This window comes from Ranitomeya variabilis, chromosome 8 (assembly GCF_051348905.1).
Source record: "Ranitomeya variabilis isolate aRanVar5 chromosome 8, aRanVar5.hap1, whole genome shotgun sequence".
Classification (NCBI taxonomy): domain Eukaryota; kingdom Metazoa; phylum Chordata; class Amphibia; order Anura; family Dendrobatidae; genus Ranitomeya; species Ranitomeya variabilis.
In genome coordinates this window covers 121354482-121381983 of record NC_135239.1, presented here as the reverse complement: position 1 = coordinate 121381983, position 27502 = coordinate 121354482, and positions in this window count along the sequence as shown.

The following is a 27502-nucleotide window of genomic DNA, read 5'->3' as shown; positions in this document are numbered from 1 at the left end:
TACATACCACTGTGCGGGCTGTAAAATAACGAGGAGAAATCACGCTGCAGCCGATCACAGCTATGGGCCCCAGGGGCCCGAGCTCCTGCCGCACTGTGCCCCCGTACCTGTCCCTGGTGGTCGATGTAGTAGAAGTACTCCTTGGTTTGGGGGTCGGGATTCTGGCCCTGGACATAATGAAGGCTCCTGAGGGCCGGGGACAGGCGGCAGAGTCGGAGCCGCAGTGCGTGACAGGACATGGCTAGGACGGCCGCGGGTCACTATGGAAACAGGTGCTGCCACTTCCGGGCACCGCCGGAAACATGGCAACTGAAGAAAGCATCCGCACGCGAGAGCTGGAAGTGCCGGGACGCCTCACCAGTCTGTGTAGTGGGCGCGTCAGGGGCGTGACGGCGGATACAGAGAGCCACCCCCTGCTATGGATGGAAGGAGCCGCTCTGCAGCGTCACTGAGCCTGCGCACTGCTGCTTATCTATAGATAGAAGTAAGTGACGGAAGTGTGCGGGAGCAGGAGGCGGACATAGTGCGGTGACCAGGGGCGTCTGACCTGCCGGCCCTGGGCCCCTGACCTAGCGGGCCCGGTCGCAATGGCGACCGCTGCGACCGCGGTAGTTACGCCCCTGCCACTGGACTATGTGTGTCCAGGGCCACCTTACTTGTAAATAGTTACCCCGACTTGGCCTTGAAAATAAGCCGCCGGCGTGGCCGAAAACCAGGCCTACCTACAGAGTACCCTAGAAACCAACCCAGATGCATATCAAGTGCTAGGAAATGGGGCACCTATGGTAGCCCACCGGAAAAACAGCTATGCCAACTTCAAGAAACATAGCAAAGTAGGAGAAAAAGGAGTACCAGGTGGTAATTTTACTAAAAAACAGTATAAATCTTTATTAAATGTCAAAAAGATCAGGTAAATCACAATATGAAAAGTAACACATACTACAAGACGGTACAAACGGGGAAAGAGGTAGCTACCTCAACAATGCAAAATATCAGGCATTACTGCATATCCATAGTGCATGAGAGTAAGCGCAGATCACACAAGGTAACACATAAAAAATGTGAGGGAACAAGCTTACCAGGGCCTGTGAAGTGAAGAAGTGGTAACCCCAGGCCCTAGTAAGCTTGTCCCCTCACATTTTTTATGTGTTTAGCGCATAGCAAATGTGGTACCAATATTCAAAAAGGCTCTAAAAGTGAACCTGGAAATTATAGGCCAGTAAGTCTAACCTCTATTGTTGGTAAAATATTTGAAGGGTTTCTGAGGGATTTTATTCTGGATTATCTCAATGAGAATAACTGTTTAACTTCATATCAGCATGGGTTTATGAGGAATCGCTCGAGTCAAACCAATCTAATCAGCTTTTATGAAGAGGTAAGCTATTGACTGGACCAAGGTGAGTAATTGGAAGTGGTATATCTTGATTTTTCCAAAGCGTTTGATACCGTGCCACACAAGAGATTGGTACATAAAATGAGAATTCTGGGTCTGGGGGAAAATGTGTGGAAATGGGTAACTGGCTTAGTGATAGAAAGCAGAGGGTGGTTATAAATGGTATATTCTCTAACTGGGCTGCTGTGAAAAGTGGGGTACCGCAGGGGTCAGTGTTGGGACCTATTCTCTTCAACATATTTATTAACGATCTGGTAGAAGGTTTACACAGTAAAATATCAATATTTGCAGATGATACAAAACTATGTAAAGCAGTCAATACAAAAGAATATAGTATTCTGCTACAGATGGATCTGGATAAGTTGGAATCTTGGGCCGAAAGGTGACAGATGCAGTTTAACAATGATAAATGTAAGGTTATACACATGGGAAGAAGGAATCAATATCACCATTACACACTGAATGGGAAACCACTGGGTAAATCTGACATGGAGAAGGACTTGGTGATCCTAGTTAATGATAAATTTACCTGGAGCAGCCAGTGCCAGGCAAACAGGATCATGGAGTGTATTAAAACAGGTCTGGATACACATGATGAGAGCATTATACTGCCTCTGTACAAATCCATGGTTAGACCGCACATGGAGTACTGTGTACAGTTTTGGGCACTGGTGCTCAGGAAGGATATAATGGAACTAGAGCGAGTACTAAGGAGGGCAACAAAATGAATAAAGGGGATGGGGGAACTACAATACCCAGAGAGATTAGAAAAATTAGGATTATTTAGTCTAGAAAAAAGACGACTGAGGGGCGATCTAATAACCATGTATAAGTATATAAGGGGACAATACAAATATCTCTCCGAGGATCTGTTTATACCAAGGAAGGTGACGGTCACAAGGGGGCATTCTCTGCGTCTGGAGGAGAAAAGGTTTTTCCACCAACATAGAAGAAGATTCTTTACTGTTAGGGCAGTGAGAATCTGGAACTCCTTGCCTGAGGAGGTGGTGATGGTTCAAGAGAGGCCTGGTTGTCTTCCTGAAACGTAACAATATTGTATCTTACAGTTATTAGACTCTTTAGAAGGATGTACTGTAGATCTGAGGATTTATTCTGACGGAATATACGCTGAACTGGATTTACAAATGTCTTTTTTTGGCCTTGCTAACTATGTTATTATGTTACTATGTTACTAATGCCTGATATTTTGCATTGTTGAGGTGGCTACATCTTTCCCTGTTTGTACCTTCTTGGAGTATGTGTTACTTTTCATATTGCGATTTACCTGCTCTTTTTGACATTTAATAAAGATTTATACTGTTTTTTAGTAAAATTACCACCTGGTACTCCTTTTTCTCCTACTTTGTTACAGAGTGCCCTGTAGCCACACCCAGGGTCGGCACAAAAGTGGGCTAAGGCGGTTCCCACCAACCAAACTCCAGGTACGCGGACAAAGACAATTCCTGGACGGCAGCGTAAAGACTAGGCGCTGCAGTAACTGTGTTATTCTTTTTCTTTTTGGGTTTTTTATAAGTTTTACGACTTTGTAGATTTTATTTTTCTGTTGTTATTAACTGTTCTTGTTCTGTTTTCTCAGTCCGGGACATACTGAAGTTAACTAGGGGGGAATGTGGCACCCCAGAGTCCGGTTGCCACGGTGACATTGCCTCCCTCTGTAGGGTGATGTCATACCTGGAAGCAGGAAGAGGTCCCCATGCCAGGTAATGCACAGCATGCATCACAATTCCTGCTCCAGGCCAGAAGGGGGAGCTCTAGACCCGACTTCAGGGGAGCTGCTCTCTCTGGTCGGGAGGAGGAGTCAATTTAGGCTGTTAGGAAGTTAGTCAGAGAAGAGGAGAGAGAGAGGAGCGGAGACAAGGGCTCTCGGGAATAGCAGCTGCATCAGAGCTGACCCCGGAGTGGAGCGCTGACAAGAAGGAAGCCAGAGTCCTTGGCTGTGCCTGTGCTGTATGCCTCAACAGCTGAATCTGGAGGGCAGGGGATTGCAATCTCCCTGATCACCGAACACCCGGAGGCACCGCAACAGACTAAGAGCCTGGGGCTGCTATTGAACAAGCAGTGCCCATGATAGGTTCGGGCTGTCTGCCATACAGGTCGAAGCCAACATGCAAGAGAGGGCCACTGCTAGCTGCTGCACCACCATCGGCCTCAGTGGACTTGAACCGCAGAGTCGGCCATCCCTTGTCGAACAACACAAATCAATCCCATATAAATTTTCCCCTTGCATTTTTATTGCACGACCAGGGCCACGGAGTCGAGTCACGGCCCCATAACTTCCCCAAAGAACTGTCTGACCCGGTTCCAAGAAGCGGATCAGACAGTTTGGGGAATGGGCGTCGCATTCACTGAAACCTTGTATGTATTACCTTTACTGGGTTGTATTTATGTGCCATACTGCCCTCTGGCTCATCTTATGATTATTTGGAACACCTATTACTGTTGCACTTTTAGTGCACTTCTGATATATATATCATTATTATTATGTAATGATTATTTTTGGCACAGCAGTGTTATTGATTTTGGGATAACAAAGGAATCATTTGAACATTTGATCCTATTACTATGGACTTTTTTTGTAGAGTACTCTTTTAAAGTCTATGTTCCTCTATATCTTCCACTAAGTCACTTTATCTATCTTGCAACTTTGCAGGGATATGTACATATGTTTACACAAGGACAAGGAAAAAGGTTTGCACAAAGAAAAAATGGTTTTATTTTCATTTGAGTGATCACCATACATGACATGATTGGATCATTGTTTCTGGGTCTACAAATACCAAAATATAAACTAATTTCCATTGTATATTTATTAACTGTGGGAAAAATGAGTATTTGATACACTGGCAATTTTGCAAGCTTTCCCACCTACAAAAAATGGAAGTGTATGTAATTTTTATCGTAAGTACACTTCAACATTGAGAGACAGAATCTTTAAAAAAAATCCAGAAAATCACATTGTATGATTTTTAAATAATTAATTTGGATTTTATTGCATGAAATAAGTATTTGATACAATAGAAAAACAGAACATAATATTTGTTGTTGAAACCTTTCTTTGCAATTACAGAGGTCAGACGTTTCCTGTAGTTCTTGGCCAGGTTTGCACACATTAACTGCAGCAGGGATTTTGGCCCACTGCTCCTAAGGCTATGTGCACACGTTGCGGATTTTGATGCGTTTCTGCAGCGTTTTTGGATGTGCAGAAGTGCATCAAATCCGCAGTGTAGTGCACAAGCAATGTTAGTCAATGGGAAATCTAAAATTGTTTTGTGTACGGGTCTTGTATAGACAGGCATCGTCCAATGGGACTACTAGTCCCAACTGGCTATGCCTGCTACAGTGACAGCTAGCCAATGATGGGTTAGTAGTAGTCCCATCATCCGGCTGCTGTGTAAAAAAAAAAACATACACACAGTTCATACAACATACAGTATATACTTACCACACAGCTAATTCCCAACTCCTTCGATCACCTGTAACAAAATTAAAAATAATAAACCCACAGTATACTCCCTGTTTCACCATATTCCATTTAAAGGGAACCTATCACCCCGTTTTTTAAAGATTAGATAAAAATAGTGTGAAATAGGGGCAGAGCTGGGCTTTACATTACTGCCTTTTTGGTGCCTTTACACCCCCGTTAGGCTGCCGAAATACCTTTGTGAAGTGGCCGTTTTGTCCTGTCACTCATGTTGGTCAGGTCGGATGGGCGTGGTCACAGCGCTGTTTCTCCCCCAGATCAGGTTCATCATTACGTTGGTGGCGTAGTGGTGTGCGCATGTCCAAAGAGAAGATCCACTGCCCAGGAGATTCAAAACAGCGCGGTCTTCGTTACTCGCCGTTTACCGGTGGGCGCGGCCATCTTTCCTGTGGCCGCGCGTGCGCAGATGGAGCGCTCTGCTGCCCGGGGCTTCAGGAAAATGGCCGCGGGATTCCGCGCGTGCGCAGATGGAGATCGCGGCGGCCATTTTCCTGAAGCCCCGGGCAGCAGAGCGCTCCATCTGCGCACGCGCGGCCACAGGAAAGATGGCCGCACCCACCGGTAAACGGCGAATAGCGAAGACCGCGCTGTTTTGAATCTCCTGGGCAGTGGATCTTCTCTTTGGACATGCGCACACCACTACGCCACCAACGTAATGATGAACCTGATCTGGGGGAGAAACAGCGCTGTAACCACGCCCATCCGACCTGACCAACATGAGTGACAGGACAAAACGGCCACTTCACAAAGGTATTTAGGCAGCCTAACGGGGGTGTAAAGGCACCAAAAAGGCAGTAATGTAAAGCCCAGCTCTGCCCCTATTTCACACTATTTTTATCTAATTTTTAAAAAACGGGGTGATAGGTTCCCTTTAATAACTGGTGTCCCACGACGATCTCCCGTGGAGAGCTGTCACATCAGCAGAAGTGACAGCTCTCCAGGGGCTCTGGTGATACAATGGTATGATATAAAGGTATCCTTCCGTAGTGTATCACTCTGCCATCAGAGGTCGCTGTCACCGGCAACGCTGCATGGGAAAATTCTCATGTAGCATTGCTGTTAAGTGAAAGCGTGAACTCAGGTAACCTCTTCAGTGATAACACTGCAGGAGTCATTGTCTCCTGTCAGTGTGTCACTGGAGGCCTATAGAGCAGTCACCTCTCCTGATGTGAATGCTCTATATGTGAGAACGTCGTGGGACAGTCATTATTAAATGGACTGCGTCGGACCAGGGAGTATTTGTGTTGGTTTATTTATTTATTTATTTATTTTGCAGGAGATCGAGGGTGTCGCATAATAAAGATGGGAAAAATGTGTAGTGTTTTATTTCATTAAAATAGTTTTTTTCTGGCTGTGTGTTTATTTAACCCTTTACCAACTATAGAATTAGTAATCGATAGGTGTCTTATTGACAACTCTCCATTACTAAGCCGGCTTGATGTCACCTAACAATACAAAAGTGACATTAATCCCCCATTACCCCATATGCCACCACTACAGGGCAATGGGAAGAGAGAGGCTAAGTGCTGGAATTAGCACATCTTACAGATACGCCATTTCTGGGGTGGCTGTGAGCTGGTGTTTGTAGCCGGGGGGGGGGAAAATAACCATGGCCCCTTCCTAGGCTATGAATATTAGCCCACATCTGTCTGCAAAGCCTTTTCTGGCTATTCATTATATGGGGACCCCACGTCATTGTTTTGGAGGGGTCCCCCTATTTTAACCCCTTTCTGACCTTGGACGGGATAGTACGCCGAGGTCAGAAGCCCCGCTTTGATGTGGGCTCCGGCGGTGAGCCCGCATCAAAGCCGTGACATGTCAGCTGTTTTGAACCGCGATCTGCCCGTGCCTATTAGCTAGTTAAATGCCACTGTCAAACGCAGACAGCGGCATTTAACAGGCACTTCGGGCCGGGCTGCCGGAAATGAGCGCATCGCCGACCCCTGTCACATGATCGGAGCTCGGCGATGCTTTTATATTGTAACCATAGAGGTCCTTGAGACCTCTATGGTTACTGATCCACAGTAGCTGTGAGCGCCACCCTGTGGTCGGCGCTCACAGCACACCTGCATTTCTGCTACATAGCAGCGAACATCAGATCGCTGCTATGTAGCAGAGCCGATCGCGTTGTGCCAGCTTCTATCCTCCCATGGAGGCTATTGAAGCATGGCAAAAGTAAAAAAAAAAAGTTAAAAAAAATTTGAAAAAAATAAAAAAAAATAAAAGTTTAAATCACCCCCCTTTCGCCCAAATCAAAATAAATCAATAAAAAAAAAATCAAACCTACACATATTTGGTATCGCCTGATCTATCAATAAAAAAAAGCATTAACCTGATCGCTAAACGGCATAGCGAGAAAAAAATTTGAAACGCCAGAATTACTTTTTTTGGTTGCCGAGACATTGCATTAAAATGCAATAACGAGCGATTAAAAGAAAGTATCTGCACCGAAATGGGATCATTAAAAATGCCAGCTCGGCATGCAAAAAATAAGCCCTCAACCGACCCCAGATCATGAAAAATGGAGACGCTACGAATATCGGAAAATGGCGCAATTTTTTTTAGCAAAGTTTGGAATTTTTTTTCACCACTTAGATAAACTCTATGAACTCGTACTGACCTGGAGAATCATAACAGCAGGTCATATTTAGCATTTAGTGAACCTAGCAAAAAAGCCAAACAAAAAACAAGTGTGGGACTGCATTTTTTTTGCAATTTCACCGCACTTGGAATTTTTTTCCCGTTTTCTAGTACACGACATGGTAAAACCAATGATGTCGTTCAAAAGTACAACTTGTCCTGCAAAAAATAAGCCCTCACATGGCCAAATTGATGAAAAAATAAAAAAGTTATGGCTCTGGGAAGGAGGGGAGTGAAAAACGACCACGGAAAAACGGAAAATCCCAAGGTCATGAAGGGGTTAATAGCCAGTAAAGGCTAACTATACAGCTGCGGGCTGATATTCATAGCCTGGGAAGATCCATGGGTATTAACCCCTTCCTAAGCTATAAACTTCGGGTCCCAGTAACTGACTTTCCCTCTTTGGCACAGAAAATTGTGCGGGAGCCCACGCCATTTTTTTTTTTTCATTTTTTTAAATTAAATTTTTAATTAAACAGATATTGCGTTTAAGGCCGGGGTCACACTTGCGAGATACTCACATGAGTCTCGCACCTCAATACCCGGCACTGCCGCCGGCATTTGGGACTGGAGTGTGCGGCTGCATGTAATTCTATGTACAATAGCTGAACGCTCCGGTCCGAGTGCTGGTGGCAGTGCCGGGTACTGAGGTGCGAGACTCGTGCAAGTTTCTCGCAAGTGTGACCCCTGCCTAACGCAGATTTTGTGAGTGTGTGTGTCTTTATTTAACTCTTTATGTACCATTTTATTATGTTTATTAATAATTGGTATTATCTATCTATCTATAGATCTGTCTATCTATCTATCTACAGATCTATCTATCTATAGATAGATCTATCCATCTATCTATAGATAGATCTATCTATAGATAGTTTAATATATCTATAGATAGTTAGCTATATCTATAGATCTATCCATAGATTGATCTATCTGTCTATAGATAAATCTATCTATAGATCTATCATCTATCTTATGATCTATCATCTATCAATTGATGTATCATCTATCTATCAATATATCTATCTATCTATCAATCTATCTATCTAATCTATCATCTGTAAACATTCTTCAATGGAGTATGCAAATGAAGAGGTTGGACAAGAAATGACTTCACAATTCTTTTTTTTGTTGTTAAATAATAGATCTTTATTTAGCCTACAAAAACGCATACAATCCGCATGAAAAAACGCATGAAAATCCGCATTAAAAAAGCCCCACAAGCGCATCAAATCCGCACGGAATTTTACTTGCGTTTCCTGTCAAGAGATGCAGAATCTGCAGAGAAAATTTCACAGGCAAATCTGCAACGTGTGCACATACCCTTTGGGTATGTGCACACATTGCGGAAAGGTGTGCGGATTTTTCCGCACTGATATTGGTAAATCCGCAGGAAATCCGCACTGCGGATTTACTGCGGAATTACCACTTTTTTTGTGGTTTTTGTGCGGATTCCACCTGCGGTTTTACACCTGCAGATTCCTATTATGGAGTAGGTGTAAACCGCTGTGGAATCTGCACAAAGAATTGACATGCTGCAGAATAAACAACGCAGCGCTTCCGCACTTTTTTTCCGCAGCATGTGCACTGCGGATTTTGTTTTCCATAGGTTTACATGGTACTGTAAACTCATGGAAAACTGCTGCGAATCCGCAGCGGCCAATCCACAACGTGTGCTCATACCCTTAGAAATTTGCAGATGGCACAGCAGCAGTCAGCCATGGCCCATGCATGAGGTATCAGGGTCTGGCCCAGCATTTACAGCTTGGAATTGAAGTTTTAATGAGGACCTGGTGGTTAAGGGAGCAGTGTAAGCCTTCTCAGCTGGGAGACCTCACACCTCATGCAACACCTTTAAATTATTTATTTTTTATTACATCCACACTCAGATGGCAGAAACATCAGTTTTATAGACTACTATTAATAGAAAAATGTAAGAATAGTAACACAGGTAGTTGACTAATCAATTGACCCACAATAGAACCTGTTATAATCGCACACCAGCAGTCAGCCAAGGGCCTTGCATGAGGTATCAGGCTCTGGCCCAGCATTTACAGCTTGGAATTGAAGTTTTAATAAGAACCTGGGGGTGAAGAGAGTGGTGTAAGCCACACTCAAATGGCACAAACATCAGTTCTATAGACTACTGTTGGTAGAAAAATGTAAGAATGGTAACACAGGTAGCTGACTGATCAATTGACCCAGATTAGAACCTGTTATAATGGCTTGAGGTATTTGCATGGCCCTTCCATTTACAGTTTGGAATTAAAGTTTTAATGAAGACCTGGTGTTTAAGGGAGCAGTGTAAGCCTTCTTATTTGGGAGATCTCAAACCTCATGAACACCTCCAATTTTTTTTTGTTATTACTGCCACACTCAGATTGCACAAACATCAACTTTATAGACTACTATTGGTAGAAAAATGTAAGGAAAGTAACACAGGTAGTTGACTGAAAGTAAGTGCAGGCCTGCGGGCACCCCACCAGATGGAGACCCAACTTGGAGTCTCCACATTTCAAAAAATTATTGTCACACACCACTAAAGTGGCACCAATTTCCACAGAGTAGAAATAGAGTATAATAGACCTCTGACACACCTTCCACCACAGGAAACCCACCAGATCGAGACCCAACTTAGAGTCTCCAGAGTTGCAGCAGTAGCAATAGCATGCACAGAAGACACCACAAAGATGGCACAGACTGCAATAACACAAGATCAATACATGACACTAAAAATTACACCATCGCCTAGTCTGCCCAATCTGCAACTGGGGTGTAAATGTCATTGGATATCCGTGACTTGTTCATTTTGATGAAAGTTAGGCGGTCTACACTTTGAGGGGACAGCCAGATGTGCTTATCCATCAGGACACCAGGGGTTGGATGTCTACAACTGGGATGAACACTGTGTGCCTCTGTAGAGGGTGTGATATTGATATGTTTTATGCCTTTAATATGTTTATTTAATGTGATACTGCTACACTATTTGATGTATTATCACTACTGTATTTTTTGGTACTGCTACACTAATAACGTGTATTACCATTAATGTTCTGATGTATAATATGTTTTGCACATTTACTACATGTTAGGGAAAGTTAGCACCCTGGGCCAGTCACCAGTTGAAGGTATAGTGCTAAGGGGAGTAGTACCTCAAACTGGCCACTAGATGGGGGTATTGCACGGTTAGCCTTATAGCTTAGAGATAGATAAGATAGGAAATAGTTAACGTAGGAGGGATAAGTTAGGGTGGTCTTCCCGGTTTCAGTTAGTTGGGGCCGGGGCGTCTGTGTAGCGCACTATGGCTGTCTAACCCAGGGTGACACCGTGCCACAAAATGTTCTTGAAGAGTGGGGCCCAGCATCTAGTATCCAGGGGCCAGAGCACCGAAGAAAGTACAGCAGCAGCAGAGCTAGCCCACGCAGAGTGACTGGGGCTGTAGCACTGAGGAAGAAGGCTAAGCAGAACGGGAGCAAGTAATCAAAGATGTCGCAGATTTTTGCGTGGGCAGCTATTCTTAGGACAAGGATGAAACGGCAGAGAATACCCCCACGAGAAGCAGAAATTCTGGGCATTGAGGACACTGAGGGACCGGAGGATGCGGTCTGTCCCGGGGACAGGCTTAGTGGCAGAGAGAAGAGGCAAGGGAAAGCTTTGCCAATTGATGTGACTGATTGTGCCCTGGATGATGTCGTGCTGGGTAAAAGAGTTGAAGCTAAAGTGATGTCGAACTGTGACTCTTTATCTGCAGAGGAAATACCCCCGTAACGGGAGAACCCTGATGGTGTAGAGGAGCAGCACCGAGGTACTCAGAAGGGAAGGGGCCAGCGGTTGATACAGGGATTACTGTCAGACATGACTACAGCCCTGGCCCCATCCTGTTGTGAATTCCGTTCTCAGGCTCCCTCCTGTGGTCATGAGTGGTACTGTGTGAATTTGTTCTTGGGATCCCTCTGGTGACCTTTAGCGATATGGCTGGTCTTGGCTGGGCTCAGCTGATTCATTTCCTGCCTATGCTGGGCCTATTTAATTCACCTGGCCCTTCATTTGTTGCCTGCTGTCGGTGTATTCAGTCTGGATTCTGAGCTCTCCTGAATATTCCTTGTGACCAGTCTCCTGTTGGTTAAGCTAAGTTTGCTTGTTCATTTTTGCTCATTATCTCATTGAAAACGTTTCTCAGTATATGATGAGTTCTGTCCAGCTTGCTTCTATGTGATATTTTCGCTTGCTGGTTAGTTCTGGGGTGCAGAGTGCGCCCCCCACATCGTGAGTCGGTGTGGGGGTTCTTGCATTTTCTGCGTGGCTTGTTTTTGATAGCTTTTATACTGACCGCACAGACTCCTGCCTTTTTTCTCTCTATCTAGTATTAGCGGGCCTCATTTGCTAAACCTGTTTCATTTCTACGTTTGTGTTTTCCCTTTAACTCACCGTTATTATTTGTGGGGGGCTTTCTAAAACTTTGGGGTTATTTCTCTGAGGCAAGCGAGGTCTTTGCTTTCTCTCTAGGGGTAGTCAGTTTCTCAGGCTGTGAACGAGGCGTCTAGGTTTTCAGGTAACGCTCCACGGCTACCTTTAAAAGTGTGTGTGGATAGGATCAGGATTGCGGTCAGTATAGCTTCCACATCCCCAGAGCTTGTCCTATTTATTCAGGTCATATTTGCCTGGTCAGTTTGGAGATCCTGCCACCGGATCCATAACAGTACAGCAGGCCCGAAAGTGTTAATGCAGCAGAAGAGGGAGAAGAGAAATTCGGAGGTCTTTTTTTTTTTTTTCTCTCTGCACTGTGTTTAGCCTCTCTCCTCCCCTTAATCTCTGGGTGGGTTTGAACTCAGCTGCAGATATGGACATTCAGAGTCTGTCTTCTAGTGTGGATCATCTCACTGCAAGGGTACAGGGCATTCAGGATTATGTAGTCCGCAGTCCTATGTCAGAGCCTAAAATACCTATTCCTGAGCTGTTTTCCGGAGATAGATCTAGGTTTTTGAACTTTAAGAATAATTGTAAGTTATTTCTTTCTCTGAGACCTCGCTCCTCTGGTGATTCTGTTCAGCAAGTTAAAATTATTATCTCTTTGTTGCGCGGTGACCCTCAAGATTGGGCATTCGCTCTGGCGCCAGGACATCCTGCATTGCTGAATGTGGATGCGTTTTTTCTGGTGCTTGGAGTGCTTTATGAGGAACCAAATGTGGTAGACCAAGCAGAGAAAGCTTTGCTGGCTCTCTCTCAGGGTCAAGATGAAGCAGAGGTTTACTGTCAGAAGTTTAGGAAGTGGTCTGTGCTCACTCAATGGAATGAGTGCGCCCTGGCGGCGATTTTCAGAAAGGGTCTCTCTGAAGCCCTTAAAGATGTTATGGTGGGGTTCCCCATGCCTGCGGGTCTGAATGAGTCAATGTCTTTGGCCATTCAGATTGATCGGCGTTTGCGGGAGCGCAAACCTGTGCACCATCTGGCGGTATTTTCTGAGCAGAAATCTGAGCCTATGCAATGCGACAGGATTTTGACTAGAGTTGAATGGCAAAACTACAGACGTCAGAATGGGTTGTGCTTTTACTGTGGTGATTCTGCTCATGTTATCTCAGCATGCTCTAAGCGCACAAAAGGGTTTACCAAGTCTGTCACCATTGGTACTGTACAACCTAAATTCATTTTGTCTGTTACTTTGATTTGCTCTTTGCCATCCTACTCAGTTATGGCTTTTGTGGATTCAGGTGCCGCCCTGAATCTGATGGATTTGTCATTTGCCAGGCGCTGTGGTTTTATCTTGGAGCCTTTACAATTCCCTATTCCACTAAGGGGAATTGACGCTACGCCATTGGCCAAGAATAAACCTCAGTACTGGACTCAAGTGACCATGTGTATGGCTCCTGCACATCAGGAGGTGATTCGCTTTCTTGTGCTACATAATTTGCATGATGTTGTAGTGTTGGGTCTGCCATGGCTGCAGGCTCATAATCCAGTCCTGGACTGGAAAGCAATGTCTGTGTCAAGTTGGGGTTGCCAGGGAATTCATGGCGATGCCCCTTTGGTGTCAATTGCTTCTTCTACTCCTTCTGAAGTCCCTGAATTTTTGTCAGACTACCAGGATGTATTTGATGAGCCCAAATCCAGTGCCCTACCTCCTCATAGGGATTGTGATTGTGCTATAAATTTGATTCCTGGTAGTAAGTTCCCTAAGGGACGACTCTTTAATTTATCTGTACCAGAGCATGCCGCTATGCGGAGTTATATAAAGGAGTCCTTGGAGAAGGGGCATGTTCACCCGTCCTCGTCCCCTTTGGGTGCGGGGTTCTTTTTTGTGGCCAAGAAGGATGGTTCTCTGAGACCCTGTATAGATTATCGCCTTCTAAATAACATCACGGTCAAATTTCAATACCCCTTGCCACTGTTGTCCGATCTGTTTGCCCGGATTAAGGGGGCCAGTTGGTTCACCAAGATAGATCTTCGAGGAGTGTATAATCTTGTGCGCATAAAACAGGGCGATGAATGGAAAACAGCATTTAATATGCCCGAAGGCCATTTTGAGTACTTGGTGATGCCTTTTGGGCTTTCTAATGCCCCCTCTGTGTTTCAGTCTTCATGCACGACATCTTCCGAGAGTATCTGGATAGATTTATGATTGTGTACCTGGATGATATTTTGGTCTTTTCTGATGATTGGGACTCTCATGTGAAGCAGGTCAGGATGGTATTTCAGGTCCTGCGTGCCAATGCCTTGTTTGTGAAGGGCTCTAAATGTCTCTTCAAAGTCCAGAAGGTTTCCTTTTTGGGCTTTATTTTTTCTCCTTCTACTATTGAGATGGATCCAGTCAAGGTTCAGGCTATTCATGACTGGACTCAACCTACATCTGTGAAGAGTCTTCAAAAGTTCTTGGGTTTTGCTAATTTTTACCGTCGCTTCATCACTAATTTTTCTAGTGTGGTTAAGCCATTGACGGATTTGACCAAGAAAAGGGTTCTGATGTGACTAATTGGTCTCCTGCGGCCGTGGAGGCCTTTCAGGAGCTGAAACGTCGGTTTTCTTCGGCTCCTGTCTTGCGCCAGCCCGATGTCTCTCTTCCCTTTCAGGTCGAGGTTGATGCTTCTGAGATTGGAGCAGGGGCTGTCTTGTCGCAGAAAAGCTCTGATGGCTCTGTGATGAGACCATGTGCTTTCTTTTCAAGAAAGTTTTCGCCTGCCGAGCGGAATTATGATGTTGGTAATCGTGAGTTGTTGGCAATGAAGTGGGCATTTGAGGAGGGGCGACATTGGCTTGAGGGAGCCAAGCATCGTGTGGTGGTCTTGACGGATCACAAGAATTTGACTTATCTCGAGTCTGCCAAGCGGTTGAATCCGAGACAGGCTCGATGGTCGCTGTTTTTCTCTCGTTTCAATTTTGTGGTCTCATATCTTCCGGGTTCGAAAAACGTGAAGGCTGATGCCCTTTCTAGGAGTTTTGTACCTGACTCCCCGGAAGTTTCTGAACCGACTGGTGTCCTCAAAGAGGGGGTGATTTTGTCTGCCATCTCTCCTGATCTGCGACGGGTGTTGCAGGAATTTCAGGCCAATAGACCTGATTGTTGTCCACCGGAGAGACTGTTTGTCCCGGACAGATGGACCAGTAGAGTTATTTCCGAGGTCCATTCTTCGGTGTTGGCGGGTCATCCTGGGATTTTTGGTACCAGGGATTTGGTGGCGAGGTCCTTTTGGTGGCCTTCCTTGTCGCGGGATGTGCGTTCCTTTGTGCAGTCCTGTGGGATTTGTGCTCGGGCCAAGCCTTGCTGTTCTCGTGCCAGTGGATTGCTCTTGCCTTAGCCTGTCCCGAAGAGGCCTTGGACGCATATTTCCATGGATTGTATTTCGGATCTTCCTGTCTCTCAGAGGATGTCTGTCATCTGGGTGGTTTGTGATCGTTTTTCTAAGATGGTCCATTTGGTACCCTTGCCTAAGCTGCCTTCTTCCTCCGATTTGGTGCCACTGTTTTTTCAGAATGTGGTTCGTTTACATGGTATTCCGGAGAACATTGTGTCTGACAGAGGATCCCAGTTTGTATCCAGATTTTGGCGGTCCTTTTGTGCTAAGATGGGCATTGAATTGTCTTTTTCGTCGGCCTTCCATCCTCAGACGAACGGCCAAACCGAACGAACTAATCAGACCTTGGAAACTTATTTGAGATGTTTTGTTTCTGCTGATCAGGATGATTGAGTGACCTTTTTGCCTTTGGCTGAGTTTGCCCTCAATAATCGGGCTAGTTCTGCTACTTTGGTTTCACCTTTCTTTTGCAATTCTGGTTTTCATCCTCGTTTTTCCTTGGGTCAGGTTGAGTCCTCTGACTGTCCTGGGGTGGATTCTGTGGTGGATAGGTTGCAGCAGATTTGGAATCATGTGGTGGACTATTTGACGTTGTCCCAGGAGAAGGCTCAGCGCGTTGCTAACCGCCGTCGCTGTGTGGGTCCCTGACTTCGTGTGGGGGATTTGGTATGGTTGTCTTCTCGTTATGTCCCGATGAAGGTTTCCTCTCCTAAGTTCAAGCCTCGTTTCATCGGTCCTTATAAGATTTTGGAAATCCTCAACCCTGTGTCATTTCGTTTGGACCTCCCTACATCGTTTGCCATTTATAATGTGTTCCATAGGTCATTGTTGCGGAGATATGTGGTGCCTGTGGTTCCTTCTGTTGATCCTCCTGCACCGGTTTTGGTCGAGGGAGAGTTGGAGTATGTGGTGGAGAAGATCTTGGATTCTCGTATTTCGAGACGGAAGCTTCAGTACTTAGTCAAATGGAAGGGCTATGGTCAGGAGGATAATTCCTGGGTTGTCACCTCCGATGTCCATGCGGCCGATTTGGTTCATGCCTTTCATTCGGCTCATCCTGATCGGCCTGGGAGTTCTGGTGAGGGTTCGGTGACCCCTCCTCAAGGGGGGGCTACTGTTGTGAATTCCGTTCTCAGGCTCCCTCCTGTGGTCATGAGTGGTACTGTGTGAATTTGTTCTTGGGATCCCTCTGGTGGCCTTTAGCGATATGGCTGGTCTTGGCTGGGCTCAGCTGATTCATTTCCTGCCTATGCTGGGCCTATTTAATTCACCTGGCCCTTCATTTGTTGCCTGCTGTCGGTGTATTCAGTCTGGATTCTGAGCTCTCCTGAATATTCCTTGTGACCAGTCTCCTGTTGGTTAAGCTAAGTTTGCTTGTTCATTTTTGCTCATTATCTCATTGAAAACGTTTCTCAGTATATGATGAGTTCTGTCAAGCTTGCTTCTATGTGATATTTTCGCTTGCTGGTTAGTTCTGGGGTGCAGAGTGCGCCCCCCACATCGTGAGTCGGTGTGGGGGTTCTTGCATTTTCTGCGTGGCTTGTTTTTGATAGCTTTTATACTGACCGCACAGACTCCTGCCTTTTTTCTCTCTATCTAGTATTAGCGGGCCTCATTTGCTAAACCTGTTTCATTTCTACGTTTGTGTTTTCCCCTTAACTCACCGTTATTATTTGTGGGGGTCTTTCTAAAACTTTGGGGTTATTTCTCTGAGGCAAACGAGGTCTTTGCTTTCTCTCTAGGGGTAGTCAGTTTCTCAGGCTGTGAACGAGGTGTCTAGGTTTTCAGGTAACGCTCCACGGCTACCTTTAGTGTGTGTGGATAGGATCAGGATTGCGGTCAGTATAGCTTCCACATCCCCAGAGCTTGTCCTATTTATTCAGGTCATATTTGCCTGGTCAGTTTGGAGATCCTGCCACCGGATCCATAACACCATCCTACACCTCACTGCTGTCTTGGGGAAGACCAAGCATATTTCAATTCTCCAACATGCATGCATACCTTTCTAACAGAGAGGCAACCCAGTATTCAGCACAACTATACTGGTATCATAACAAAAACACATGAGCCGTGCACACAGTGGACACGCAGCACAGAACGGCTTTTATGTGCACACAAGGAGGGGTGGAAACCTTCCTAGTCTTGTAGAAACAAGAAAACAATTGATTAAAACAAAAGCACCTGAGCCATGCACACAGTGAACAAGCCTGTAGGGACACTGTTCACACCACCAGGAGACTGAAACCACACAAAACAAGCGCAGTAAAACCAAAAAATACTCTGTTGCAAAAAAATAACAGTAAACAGCAAGTGTAATAAAAGGATGGAAAAATACAGGGTATTTGGTTAATACTTTTTTTCAAAAAATGTATATTAAGCCACTCTACCAAACGTCAAGGTATACCCGTATTAGAGCAGTCCTAACTAATGTATGTAATCCCTATCTGATGTATTTAAAAAGCTGATCATATATATAATGCAGTGACCATAAAAATGCCCACAGGAAAATTGCCCACAGGAAAATTGCCCACAGGAAAAATGCCCACATGAAAATTGCCCACACGGAAAATTGCCCACACAGAAAATTTCCAATTGCAGCATCACAAAGTTTCAGATCTATGATATTTGAGGTGCAAGGTGAAAAATGCCCACAGAAAATTGCACACAGACTGAATTATAGGTTAAATTCTCTGCAGGACAGGGGGATAGTATATGCATGTATACATCAGATGATCTGCAGTGCAGAAGAATAATATATAATTATAGGTGAGATGCTCTGCAGGACAGAGAATAGCAAAGATCTATAGGTTAAATGCTCTGCAGGACAGGGGAATAGTATGCATGTATACGTAAGATGCTCTACAGGGCAGAAGAATAATATAGAATTATAGGTGAGATGCTCTGCAGGACAGGAGAATAGTATAGAGTTATAGGTGAGATGCTCTGCAGGACAGAGAATAGTATAAAATTATAGGTGAGATGCTCTGCAGGGCAGGAGAATAGTACAGAGTTATAGGTGAGATGCTCTGCAGGACAGAGAATAGTATAGAATTATAGGTGAGATGCCCTGCAGGACAGAGAATAGCATAGATCTATAGGTTAAATGCTTTGTAGGACAGGGGGATAGTATGCAGGTATACGTGAGATGCTCTGCAGGGCAGAAGAATAATATATTATTATAGGTGAGATGCTCTGCAGGACAGAGAATAGTATAGAATTATACGTGAGATGCTCTGCAGAATAGGGGGATACTATGCAGGTATATGTGAGATGCACTACAGGGCAGAAGAATAATATATAGTTATAGGTGAGTGCTCTGCAGGACAGAGACTAGTATAGAATTATAGGTGAGAGGCTCTGCAGCACAGAAGAATGTCGGCGAAAATTGCCCACACAGAAAACTACCCACAAGTTTATTAAGAACAGCTTATTAAGGAGTTATAATAACAACAATAACTTACCTTTATTAAACAATCATTGCACACCTGCAAATAATTAGCTGCCGGGTGATTGTGTTTGACTTCCAAGGGCTCCATTGAAATACAGCACAACACAGGCAGCAAAGAAAATGCAGAATGGATTTCAACAAAGGTCTCTGGGCCCAGTTTAGTTCTCCAGTTTCTACAAGTTTGGTTCACTCATCCCTAGTCCCAGAGTACAGATTCTGTTCTTAGGAGTTGTCATTCCACTATGCTAACAATAATTCCACTCTCATTGTGGTGTGTCTAGGCCTAGAGACCCGTATTCCACTCTCACTGTGGTGTGTATGGGCCTAGAGACCCTTATTCCACTCTCAGTGTGGTGTGTATGGGCCTAGAGACCTTTATTCCACTCTCAGTGTGGTGTGTATGGGCCTAGAGACCCTTATTCCACTCTCAGTGTGGTGTGTCTGGGCGTAGAGACCCTTATTCAACTCTCAGTGTGGTGTGTCTGGGCCTAGAGACCCTTATTCCACTCTCAGTGTGGTGTGTCTGGGCCTAGAGACCCTTATTCCACTCTCAGTGTGGTGTGTATGGGCCTAGAGACCCTTATTCCACTCTTACTGTGGTGTGTATGGGCCTAGAGACCCTTATTCCACTCTGTGTGGTGTGTATGGGCCTAGAGACCCTTATTCCACTCTTAGTGTGGTGTGTCTGGGCCTAGAGACCCTTATTCAAATCCACTCTGCATTTCCTTCCATCCTATCCCTGCCTGCACCTGCAGTATATGTATATGCTACATTACTAGGATCTGTGCACTCTTACTATTGGTAGTCATAACTGGACATGAAAGTGGAGCGCCCCCAAGGGCGGCGGGGTACTCGGTACTGGGTCCTTCGGTTCTCAAGGGGGATGTCACGGTGGCTGACCCGGTCCGTGGCCCTAGGGGCGTCCGTTGTTAATGGGGGATAGGTCTTTAAAGGGAAAGTGTTCGTGGCGCCACCTGTGGTATTCGGTCAGGGTGACCGACGCTGCTGTAAGGGGTCCGCTCGGGTGATGTTATTGCAGCTAGATGGTATATTTTCCCACAGGTGAAGTGTATCCCCAGGGCTTCCCAGTGTGTAGGTGGTGGATGGTGAAAGGCACAGTGAAGAACGAGGACACAAGGTTGCAGTCTCTTTACCTTTTAACTGAAGGCTTCAGCATCCACAGTCCACAGTACCAGATCACAGGGCAGGCAGAGTCCGGCCGGTCTGAAGGCAAATCCAGAGTCCCCTTATCCAGGTGGAAATCAGTAGCCTTCCTCTAGCGCCTGTAGTACCTTACTGCTGAGCTTCTCATAAGGTCCTCACAACTGTAGTAGATGTTCTAGATGTTGTGTCTCTCTCTGTCCCCTGATGGATAGGACAAAATCCGTATGACTGGTGGCCTGAGGCTTTTTACAGGGACTCTAGCATGCCCCAGCCTCCACAAGTTGCCACCGTGCCTCCTGGGTATAGGGCGGATCAGTAACTTGCAATTAGCTGTCCTGCCGGTCTCTGGAGCAAGGCATAAAGGACTGTTGCTCCCTTGGTGTTCCGGCTACCGGGATCTTGCGCCTCAGAAGGAGGCAGCCTGTGTAGGGCAGAACTCCTTCTGGTTTCCTCTCCTTTTGCTATGACTTCTTCTCACTTTCCACAATACAGTTCCCTGTTCATGTCTCTTTCTTAGGGGCTGCCGCACGTCGGGCAGGTGCAGCTCTGTGGCCTTCTGTCTAGGCCTCTGACAGGATCCCACCCCTGTCAGGGGCCAATTGTTATGATCCTTAGTGACTGAGGATCACGAATAGACCAGCAAGTGAATAAACTAAGGACAAGCTCTAGGGAGATGGTAACTGGACTGATCGCAAATCTGAACCTATCAAACACAACTAGAGGTAGCCGGTGAACGTGCCTAAATTATTCCTAGACGTCTCGAGCCAGCCTGAGGAACTAGCTACCCCTAAAGAGAAAGAAAGACCTCGCTTGCCTCCAGAGAAATAATCCCCAAAGATATAGAAGCCCCCAACAAATATTAACGGTGAAGTAAGAAGAAGGCACATACGTAGGGATGAAATCAGATTCAGCAAAAGAGGCCCACTAGTACTAGAAAGCAGAAAATAGAGCAGGGGTCTATGCGATCAATAAAAAACCCTTCCAAAATATCCATCCTGAGATTTCAAGAACCCACGCACCAACTAATGGTGTGTGGGGAGAAACTCAGTCTACTAGAGCATCCAGCAAGCGAGGGAATCACATTTTAGCAAGCTGGACAAGAAAACATGATAAACACTGCTGATCAAAAAATGAGCAAACAAAACTTAGCTTGTCCTGGATGGACTGGGAGCAAGGTAGTCAGAAGGAATCTGAGTAGCACTGATTACATCGACAGCCGGCAACAAGTGAAAGCAAAACAGAGCTATATAGGAACCTCCCAGAGGATAATGAACCAGCTGATAGCCAGAGACCAGCAGGATAACAAACAAAGCCACCAGGGGGAGCCCAAAGCAAAAGTCACACCATACCACCAGTGACCACAAGAGGGAGCCTGAAAACAGAGTTCACAACAGTACCCCCCCCTTAAGGAGGGGTCACCGAACCCTCATGAAAACCCCCAGGGCGATCAGGATGAGCCACATGGAAGGCACGAACCAAATCGGCCGCATGAACATCAGAGGCGACAACCCAAGAATTATCCTCCTGACCATAGCCCTTCCACTTGACCAAATACTGGAGCCTCCGTCTAGAAACACGAGAATCCAAGATCTTCTCCACCATGTATTCCAATTCTCCCTCAACCAGCATCGGGGCAGGAGGCTCAACCGGAGGAACCACAGGTACCACATACCTCCGCAACAACGAGCGATGGAACACATTATGAATAGCAAATGATGCCGGGAGGTCCAGACGGAATGACACAGGGCCAAGGACTTCCAGAATCTTATAAGGACGATAAACCGAGGCTTGAACTTAGGAGAGGAGACCTTCATAGGAACGAAGCGAGAAGACAACCACACCAAGTCCCCAACGCGAAGTCGGGGACCCACACAGCGACGGCGGTTGGCAAAGAGCTGAGCCTTCTCTTGTGACAACTTCAAATTGTCCACCACATGATTCCAAATCTGATGCAACCTATCCACCACAACATCCACTGCAGGACAGTCAGAAGGCTCCACCTGACCCGAGGAAAAACGAGGATGAAACCCCGAATTGCAAAAAAAAGGAGAAACCAAAGTAGCAGAACTAGCCCGATTATTAAGGGCAAACTCGGCCAATGGCAAAAAAGTAACCCAGTCGTCCTGGTCAGCAGAAACAAAACATCTTAAATAAGTCTCCAAGGTCTGATTAGTTCGCTCGGTTTGGCCATTCGTCTGAGGATGGAAGGCCGACGAAAAAGACAATTCAAGCCCAACTTAGCACAAAAGGTCCGCCAAAGTCTAGACACAAACTGGGATCCTCTGTCAGAAACAATGTTCTCAGGAATCCCATGCAAACGAACCACATTTTGAAAAAACAGTGTAACCAACTCGGAGGAGGAAGGCAACTTAGGCAAGGGCACCAAATGGACCATCTTAGAAAAACGATCACACACCACCCAGATGACAGACATTCTCTGAGAGACAGGGAGATCTGAAATAAAATCCATGGAAATGTGCGTCCAAGGCCTCTTCGGGACAGGCAAAGGCAACAGCAAACCACTGGCACGAGAACAGCAAGGCTTCGCCCGAGCACAAATTCCACAAGACTGCACAAAGGAACGCACATCCCGTGACAAGGAAGGCCACCAAAAAGACCTGGCCACCAAGTCTCTGGTACCAAATATTCCAGGATGGCCCGCCAACACCGAAGATTGAACCTCGGAGATGACTCTGTTGGTCCATCTATCCGGGACAAACAGTCTCTCCGGTGGACAGCGGTCAGGTCTATCCGCCTGAAACTCTTGCAGCACACGTCGCAAATCTGGGGAGATGGCAGACAAAATCACCCCTTCTCTAAGGATACTAGCCGGCTCAGAATCTCCAGGAAAGTCAGGCACAAAACTCCTAGAAAGGACATTAGCCTTCACATTCTTCGAACCCGGCAGGTACGAGACCATGAAATCAAAACGAGAGAAAAACAACGACCAACGACCCTGTCTGGGATTCAGCCGCTTGGCCGACTCGAAATAAATTAAATTCTTGTGATCAGTCAAGACCACCACACGATGTTTAGCTCCCTCGAGCCAATGTCGCCACTCCTCAAATGCCCACTTCATAGCCAACAGCTCCCGATTACCGACATCATAATTCCGCTCGGCAGGCGAAAACTTTCTTGAAAAGAAAGCACATGGCTTCATCACAGAGCCATCGGGGCTTCTCTGCGACAAAACAGCCCCCGCTCCAATCTCGGAAGCATCAACCTCCACCTGGAAGGGAAGTGAGACATCTGGCTGACACAAGACCGGAGCCGAAGAAAACCGACGCTTCAGCTCCCGAAAGGCCTACACAGCCGCAGAAGACCAATTAGTCACATCAGAACCCTTCTTGGTCAAATCCGTCAAAGACTTAACAACGCCAGAATAATTAGCTATGAAGCGACGGTAAAAATTAGCAAAACCCAAGAACTTCTGAAGACTCTTAACAGATGTAGGCTGCGTCCAGTCATGAATAGCCTGAACCTTGACTGGGTCCATCTCAATAGTAGAAGGAGAAAAAATTAAACCCAAAAAAGAAATCTTCTGGACTCCAAAAAGACATTTTGAGCCCTTCACAAATAAAGCATTGTCACGCAGGACCTGAAAGACCATCCTGACCTGCTTAAAATGAAACTCCCAATCATCCGAAAAAAACAGAATATCATCCAGATACACAATCATAAACCTATCCAGATATTCACGGAAGATGTCATGCATAAAGGACTGAAAGAATGAAGGAGCATTAGAAAGTCCAAAAGGCATCACCAAGTACTCAAAATGGCCTTCAGGCGTATTAAATGCAGTTTTCCATTCATCACCCTGTTTTATACGCACAAGGTTATACGCACCACGAAGATCTACCTTGGTGAACCAACTAGACCCCCTAATGCGAGCAAACAAATCAGTTAACAATGGCAAAGGATACTGAAATTTGACCGTGATTTTATTCAAAAGGCGATAATCAATACAGGGTCTCAGGGAACCATCCTTTTTAGCCACAAAAAAGAATCCTGCACCAAGAGGGGATGAGGACGGGCGAATATGTCCCTTCTCCAAAGACTCCTTTATATAACTCCGCATGGCAGCATGCTCCGGCACAGATAAATTGAAAAGTCGTCCCTTAGGAAACTTACTACCAGGAATCAAATTTATAGCACAATCACAGTCCCTATGAGGAGGTAGAGAACTGAGTTTGGGTTCCTCAAATACATCCTGGTAGTCTGACAAAAACGCAGGGACATCAGAAGGAGTGGACGAAGCAATTGACACCACAGGAGCGTCACCATGAATTCCCTGACAACCCCAACTTGACACCGACATAGCTTTCCAATCCAGGACTGGATTATGAGTCTGCAACCATGGTAGACCCAACACGACGACATCATGCAAATTATGCAGTACAAGAAAGCAAATCACCTCCTGATGAACAGGAGTCATGCACATGGTCACTTGTGTCCAGTACTGAGGTCTATTCGTAGCCAATGGTGTAGAATCAATTCCCCTTAGTGGAATAGGGAATTTTAAAGGCTCCAAATCAAAACCTGGCAAAACCTGGCCTGGCAAATGACCAATCCATCAGACTCAGGGCGGCACCTGAATCTACAAAAGCATTAACCGGGTAAGATGACAGGGAACAAATCAGGGTAACAGACAAAATGAACTTAGGCTGTAAAGTACCAATGGTGACAGATTTATCAACCTTTTTTTTGCGCTTAGAGCATGCTGAGATAACATGAGCTGAGTCACCACAGTAAAAGCACAACCCATTCTGCCGTCTATAATTTTGCCGTTCACTTCTGGTCAGAATTCTGTCACATTGCATAGATTCAGGTGTCTGTTCAGAAGACACCGCCAAATGGTGCACAGGTTTGCGCTCCCGCAAACGCCGATCAATCTGAATGGCCAGAGTCATTGACTCATTCAGACCTGCAGGCGTAGGGAACCCCAACATGACATTCTTAATGGCTTGAGAAAGACCTTCTCTGAAATTTGCAGCCAGGGCACACTCATTCCACTGAGTAAGCACCGACCATTTCCGAAATTTCTGGCAGTACACCTCTGCTTCATCTTGCCCCTGCGAGAGGGCCAATAACGTTTTTTCAGCCTGGTTCTCAAGATTAGGTTCCTCATAGAGCAATCCAAGGGCTAGAAAAAACGCATCTACACTAAGCAATGCAGGATCCCCTGGCGCCAATGCGAAGGCCCAATCTTGAGGGTCACCGCGCAAAAAGGAAATGATAATCTTAACTTGCTGAACGGCATCACCAGAGGAACGAGGTTTCAAAGAAAGAAACAACTTACAATTGTTCCTAAAATTCAGGAACCTAGATCTATCTCCAGAAAACAACTCCGGAATAGGTATTCTAGGCTCTGACATAGGACTGTGAACAACAAAATCCTGAATACTTTGAACCCTAGCAGCAAGATGATCCAGACTGGAAGCCAAGCTCTGGACATCCATGTCAGCAGCTGAACTCAGAGCCACACCAAGATTAAGAGGAGGAGAGAAGCTAGCCACAGCAGCTAGACACACGGCAAAAAAAAAAAAAAAATTCTCAAGGCTTCTTTTCTCCTGCTTCTGCCATGCAATTAACACTTTAAGGGCCGGCTGTACTGTTATGATCCTTAGTGACTGAGGATCACGAATAGACCAGCAAGTGAATAAACTAAGGACAAGCTCTAGGGAGATGGTAACTGGACTGATCGCAAATCTGAACCTATCAAACACAACTAGAGGTAGCCGGTGAACGTGCCTAAATTATTCCTAGACGTCTCGAGCCAGCCTGAGGAACTAGCTACCCCTAAAGAGAAAGAAAGACCTCGCTTGCCTCCAGAGAAATAATCCCCAAAGATATAGAAGCCCCCAACAAATATTAACGGTGAAGTAAGAAGAAGGCACATACGTAGGGATGAAATCAGATTCAGCAAAAGAGGCCCACTAGTACTAGAAAGCAGAAAATAGAGCAGGGGTCTATGCGATCAATAAAAAACCCTTACAAAATATCCATCCTGAGATTTCAAGAACCCACGCACCAACTAATGGTGTGTGGGGAGAAACTCAGTCTACTAGAGCATCCAGCAAGTGAGGGAATCACATTTTAGCAAGCTGGACAAGAAAACATGATAAACACTGCTGATCAAAATATGAGCAAACAAAACTTAACTTGTCCTGGATGGACTGGGAGCAAGGTAGTCAGAAGGAATCTGAGTAGCACTGATTACATCGACAGCCGGCAACAAGTGAAAGCAAAACAGAGCTATATAGGAACCTCCCGGAGGATAATGAACCAGCTGATAGCCAGAGACCAGCAGGATAACAAACAAAGCCACCAGGGGGAGCCCAAAGCAAAAGTCACACCATACCACCAGTGACCACAAGAGGGAGCCTGAAAACAGAGTTCACAACAGCCAACTACCTGAGCCAAAGCTCAGCCAGTAACTGACTGAGTCAAGCTCAGCTAGCACCTGCCTAACTTCCTATCCAGACCACCAGTTTTACCTAATTGTGAAGAGTGCCCTAATAAATAGGAGCATAGCTCCCCCTGGTAGACTGGAGTATGAAGTGTGTTGTGTGTTGGTGTTACCTGGTAGTGAGATCTCCTTTATTGCCTTCAGACGTAACATCACTCTCCCCTAGAGGAGAATGTTATTACTGCAACGACCAGGAACCTGGGGCGCTGCACTCCCCCCCTGTTAAGTCCAGTACTGCGGGACTGGGAAAAGAAAAAAACAATACATTAGCAAAAAGACATGCAATTTTTAAAATGCTATAAAACAAGTTAATTTAACTGATACTTCCCTTTATGGGAGGTGAGGACACTTGAACATTACAAACAGAAACATATTTACATTGCCAGCCTACTCCTAAAAATAGAACATTTTAATAACAGATGTACTAACTATGAAATATAATTACCCATACAGGTATACTATCTATTAAGTGCAAGTGCAAAACAATTATTTTTTTCTAAGTGCAAAACTTTTAACCAACCCACACGGGTTCACTTTATTCAATTGCAGATCAGTCTATCAACCCCCACAGGCTCACTGCATTTTCTGTAATTTATTCAAAGTGCATCATTTCAGACTATCTAACTTTAACTTTATACTGTTAACTACATTCTATTGACTATGAAAAACACAATTTTATCTATCTACTCAATACTTTCAAACATTATCACTTTTAGGCAAAGTGCAACAAATAAACATTTCCCATAAGGGTAAACCCAAGTCTTTTCTGAGGTAGTGCAAAGTATTAATCACATCATCAATATTCAAGTCAATTGAGCAACAAAGGTGACGTGATGCGAGGGACCTGTGACGAACCCCCAACGTTGGTTTGGGTGGGCTACAAGACGTGTATCCTGACCCAGAATTCTGCCACACCAACGGTTTTTTTCTTCAGGTCTGTAAAGAAAAGCAGTTCTCACAACAAGATTAACAGTAGTTTCTGTTAGAGGCAGTCTGTGTAAAAACCTCCTTTGTAAAACCAGTAGAAAGCACCCTTAAGAAGGTGCCAACTATATACAAGGACAGTTTGTGAATCATTCACCGTCCATGATGCAAATGTTCT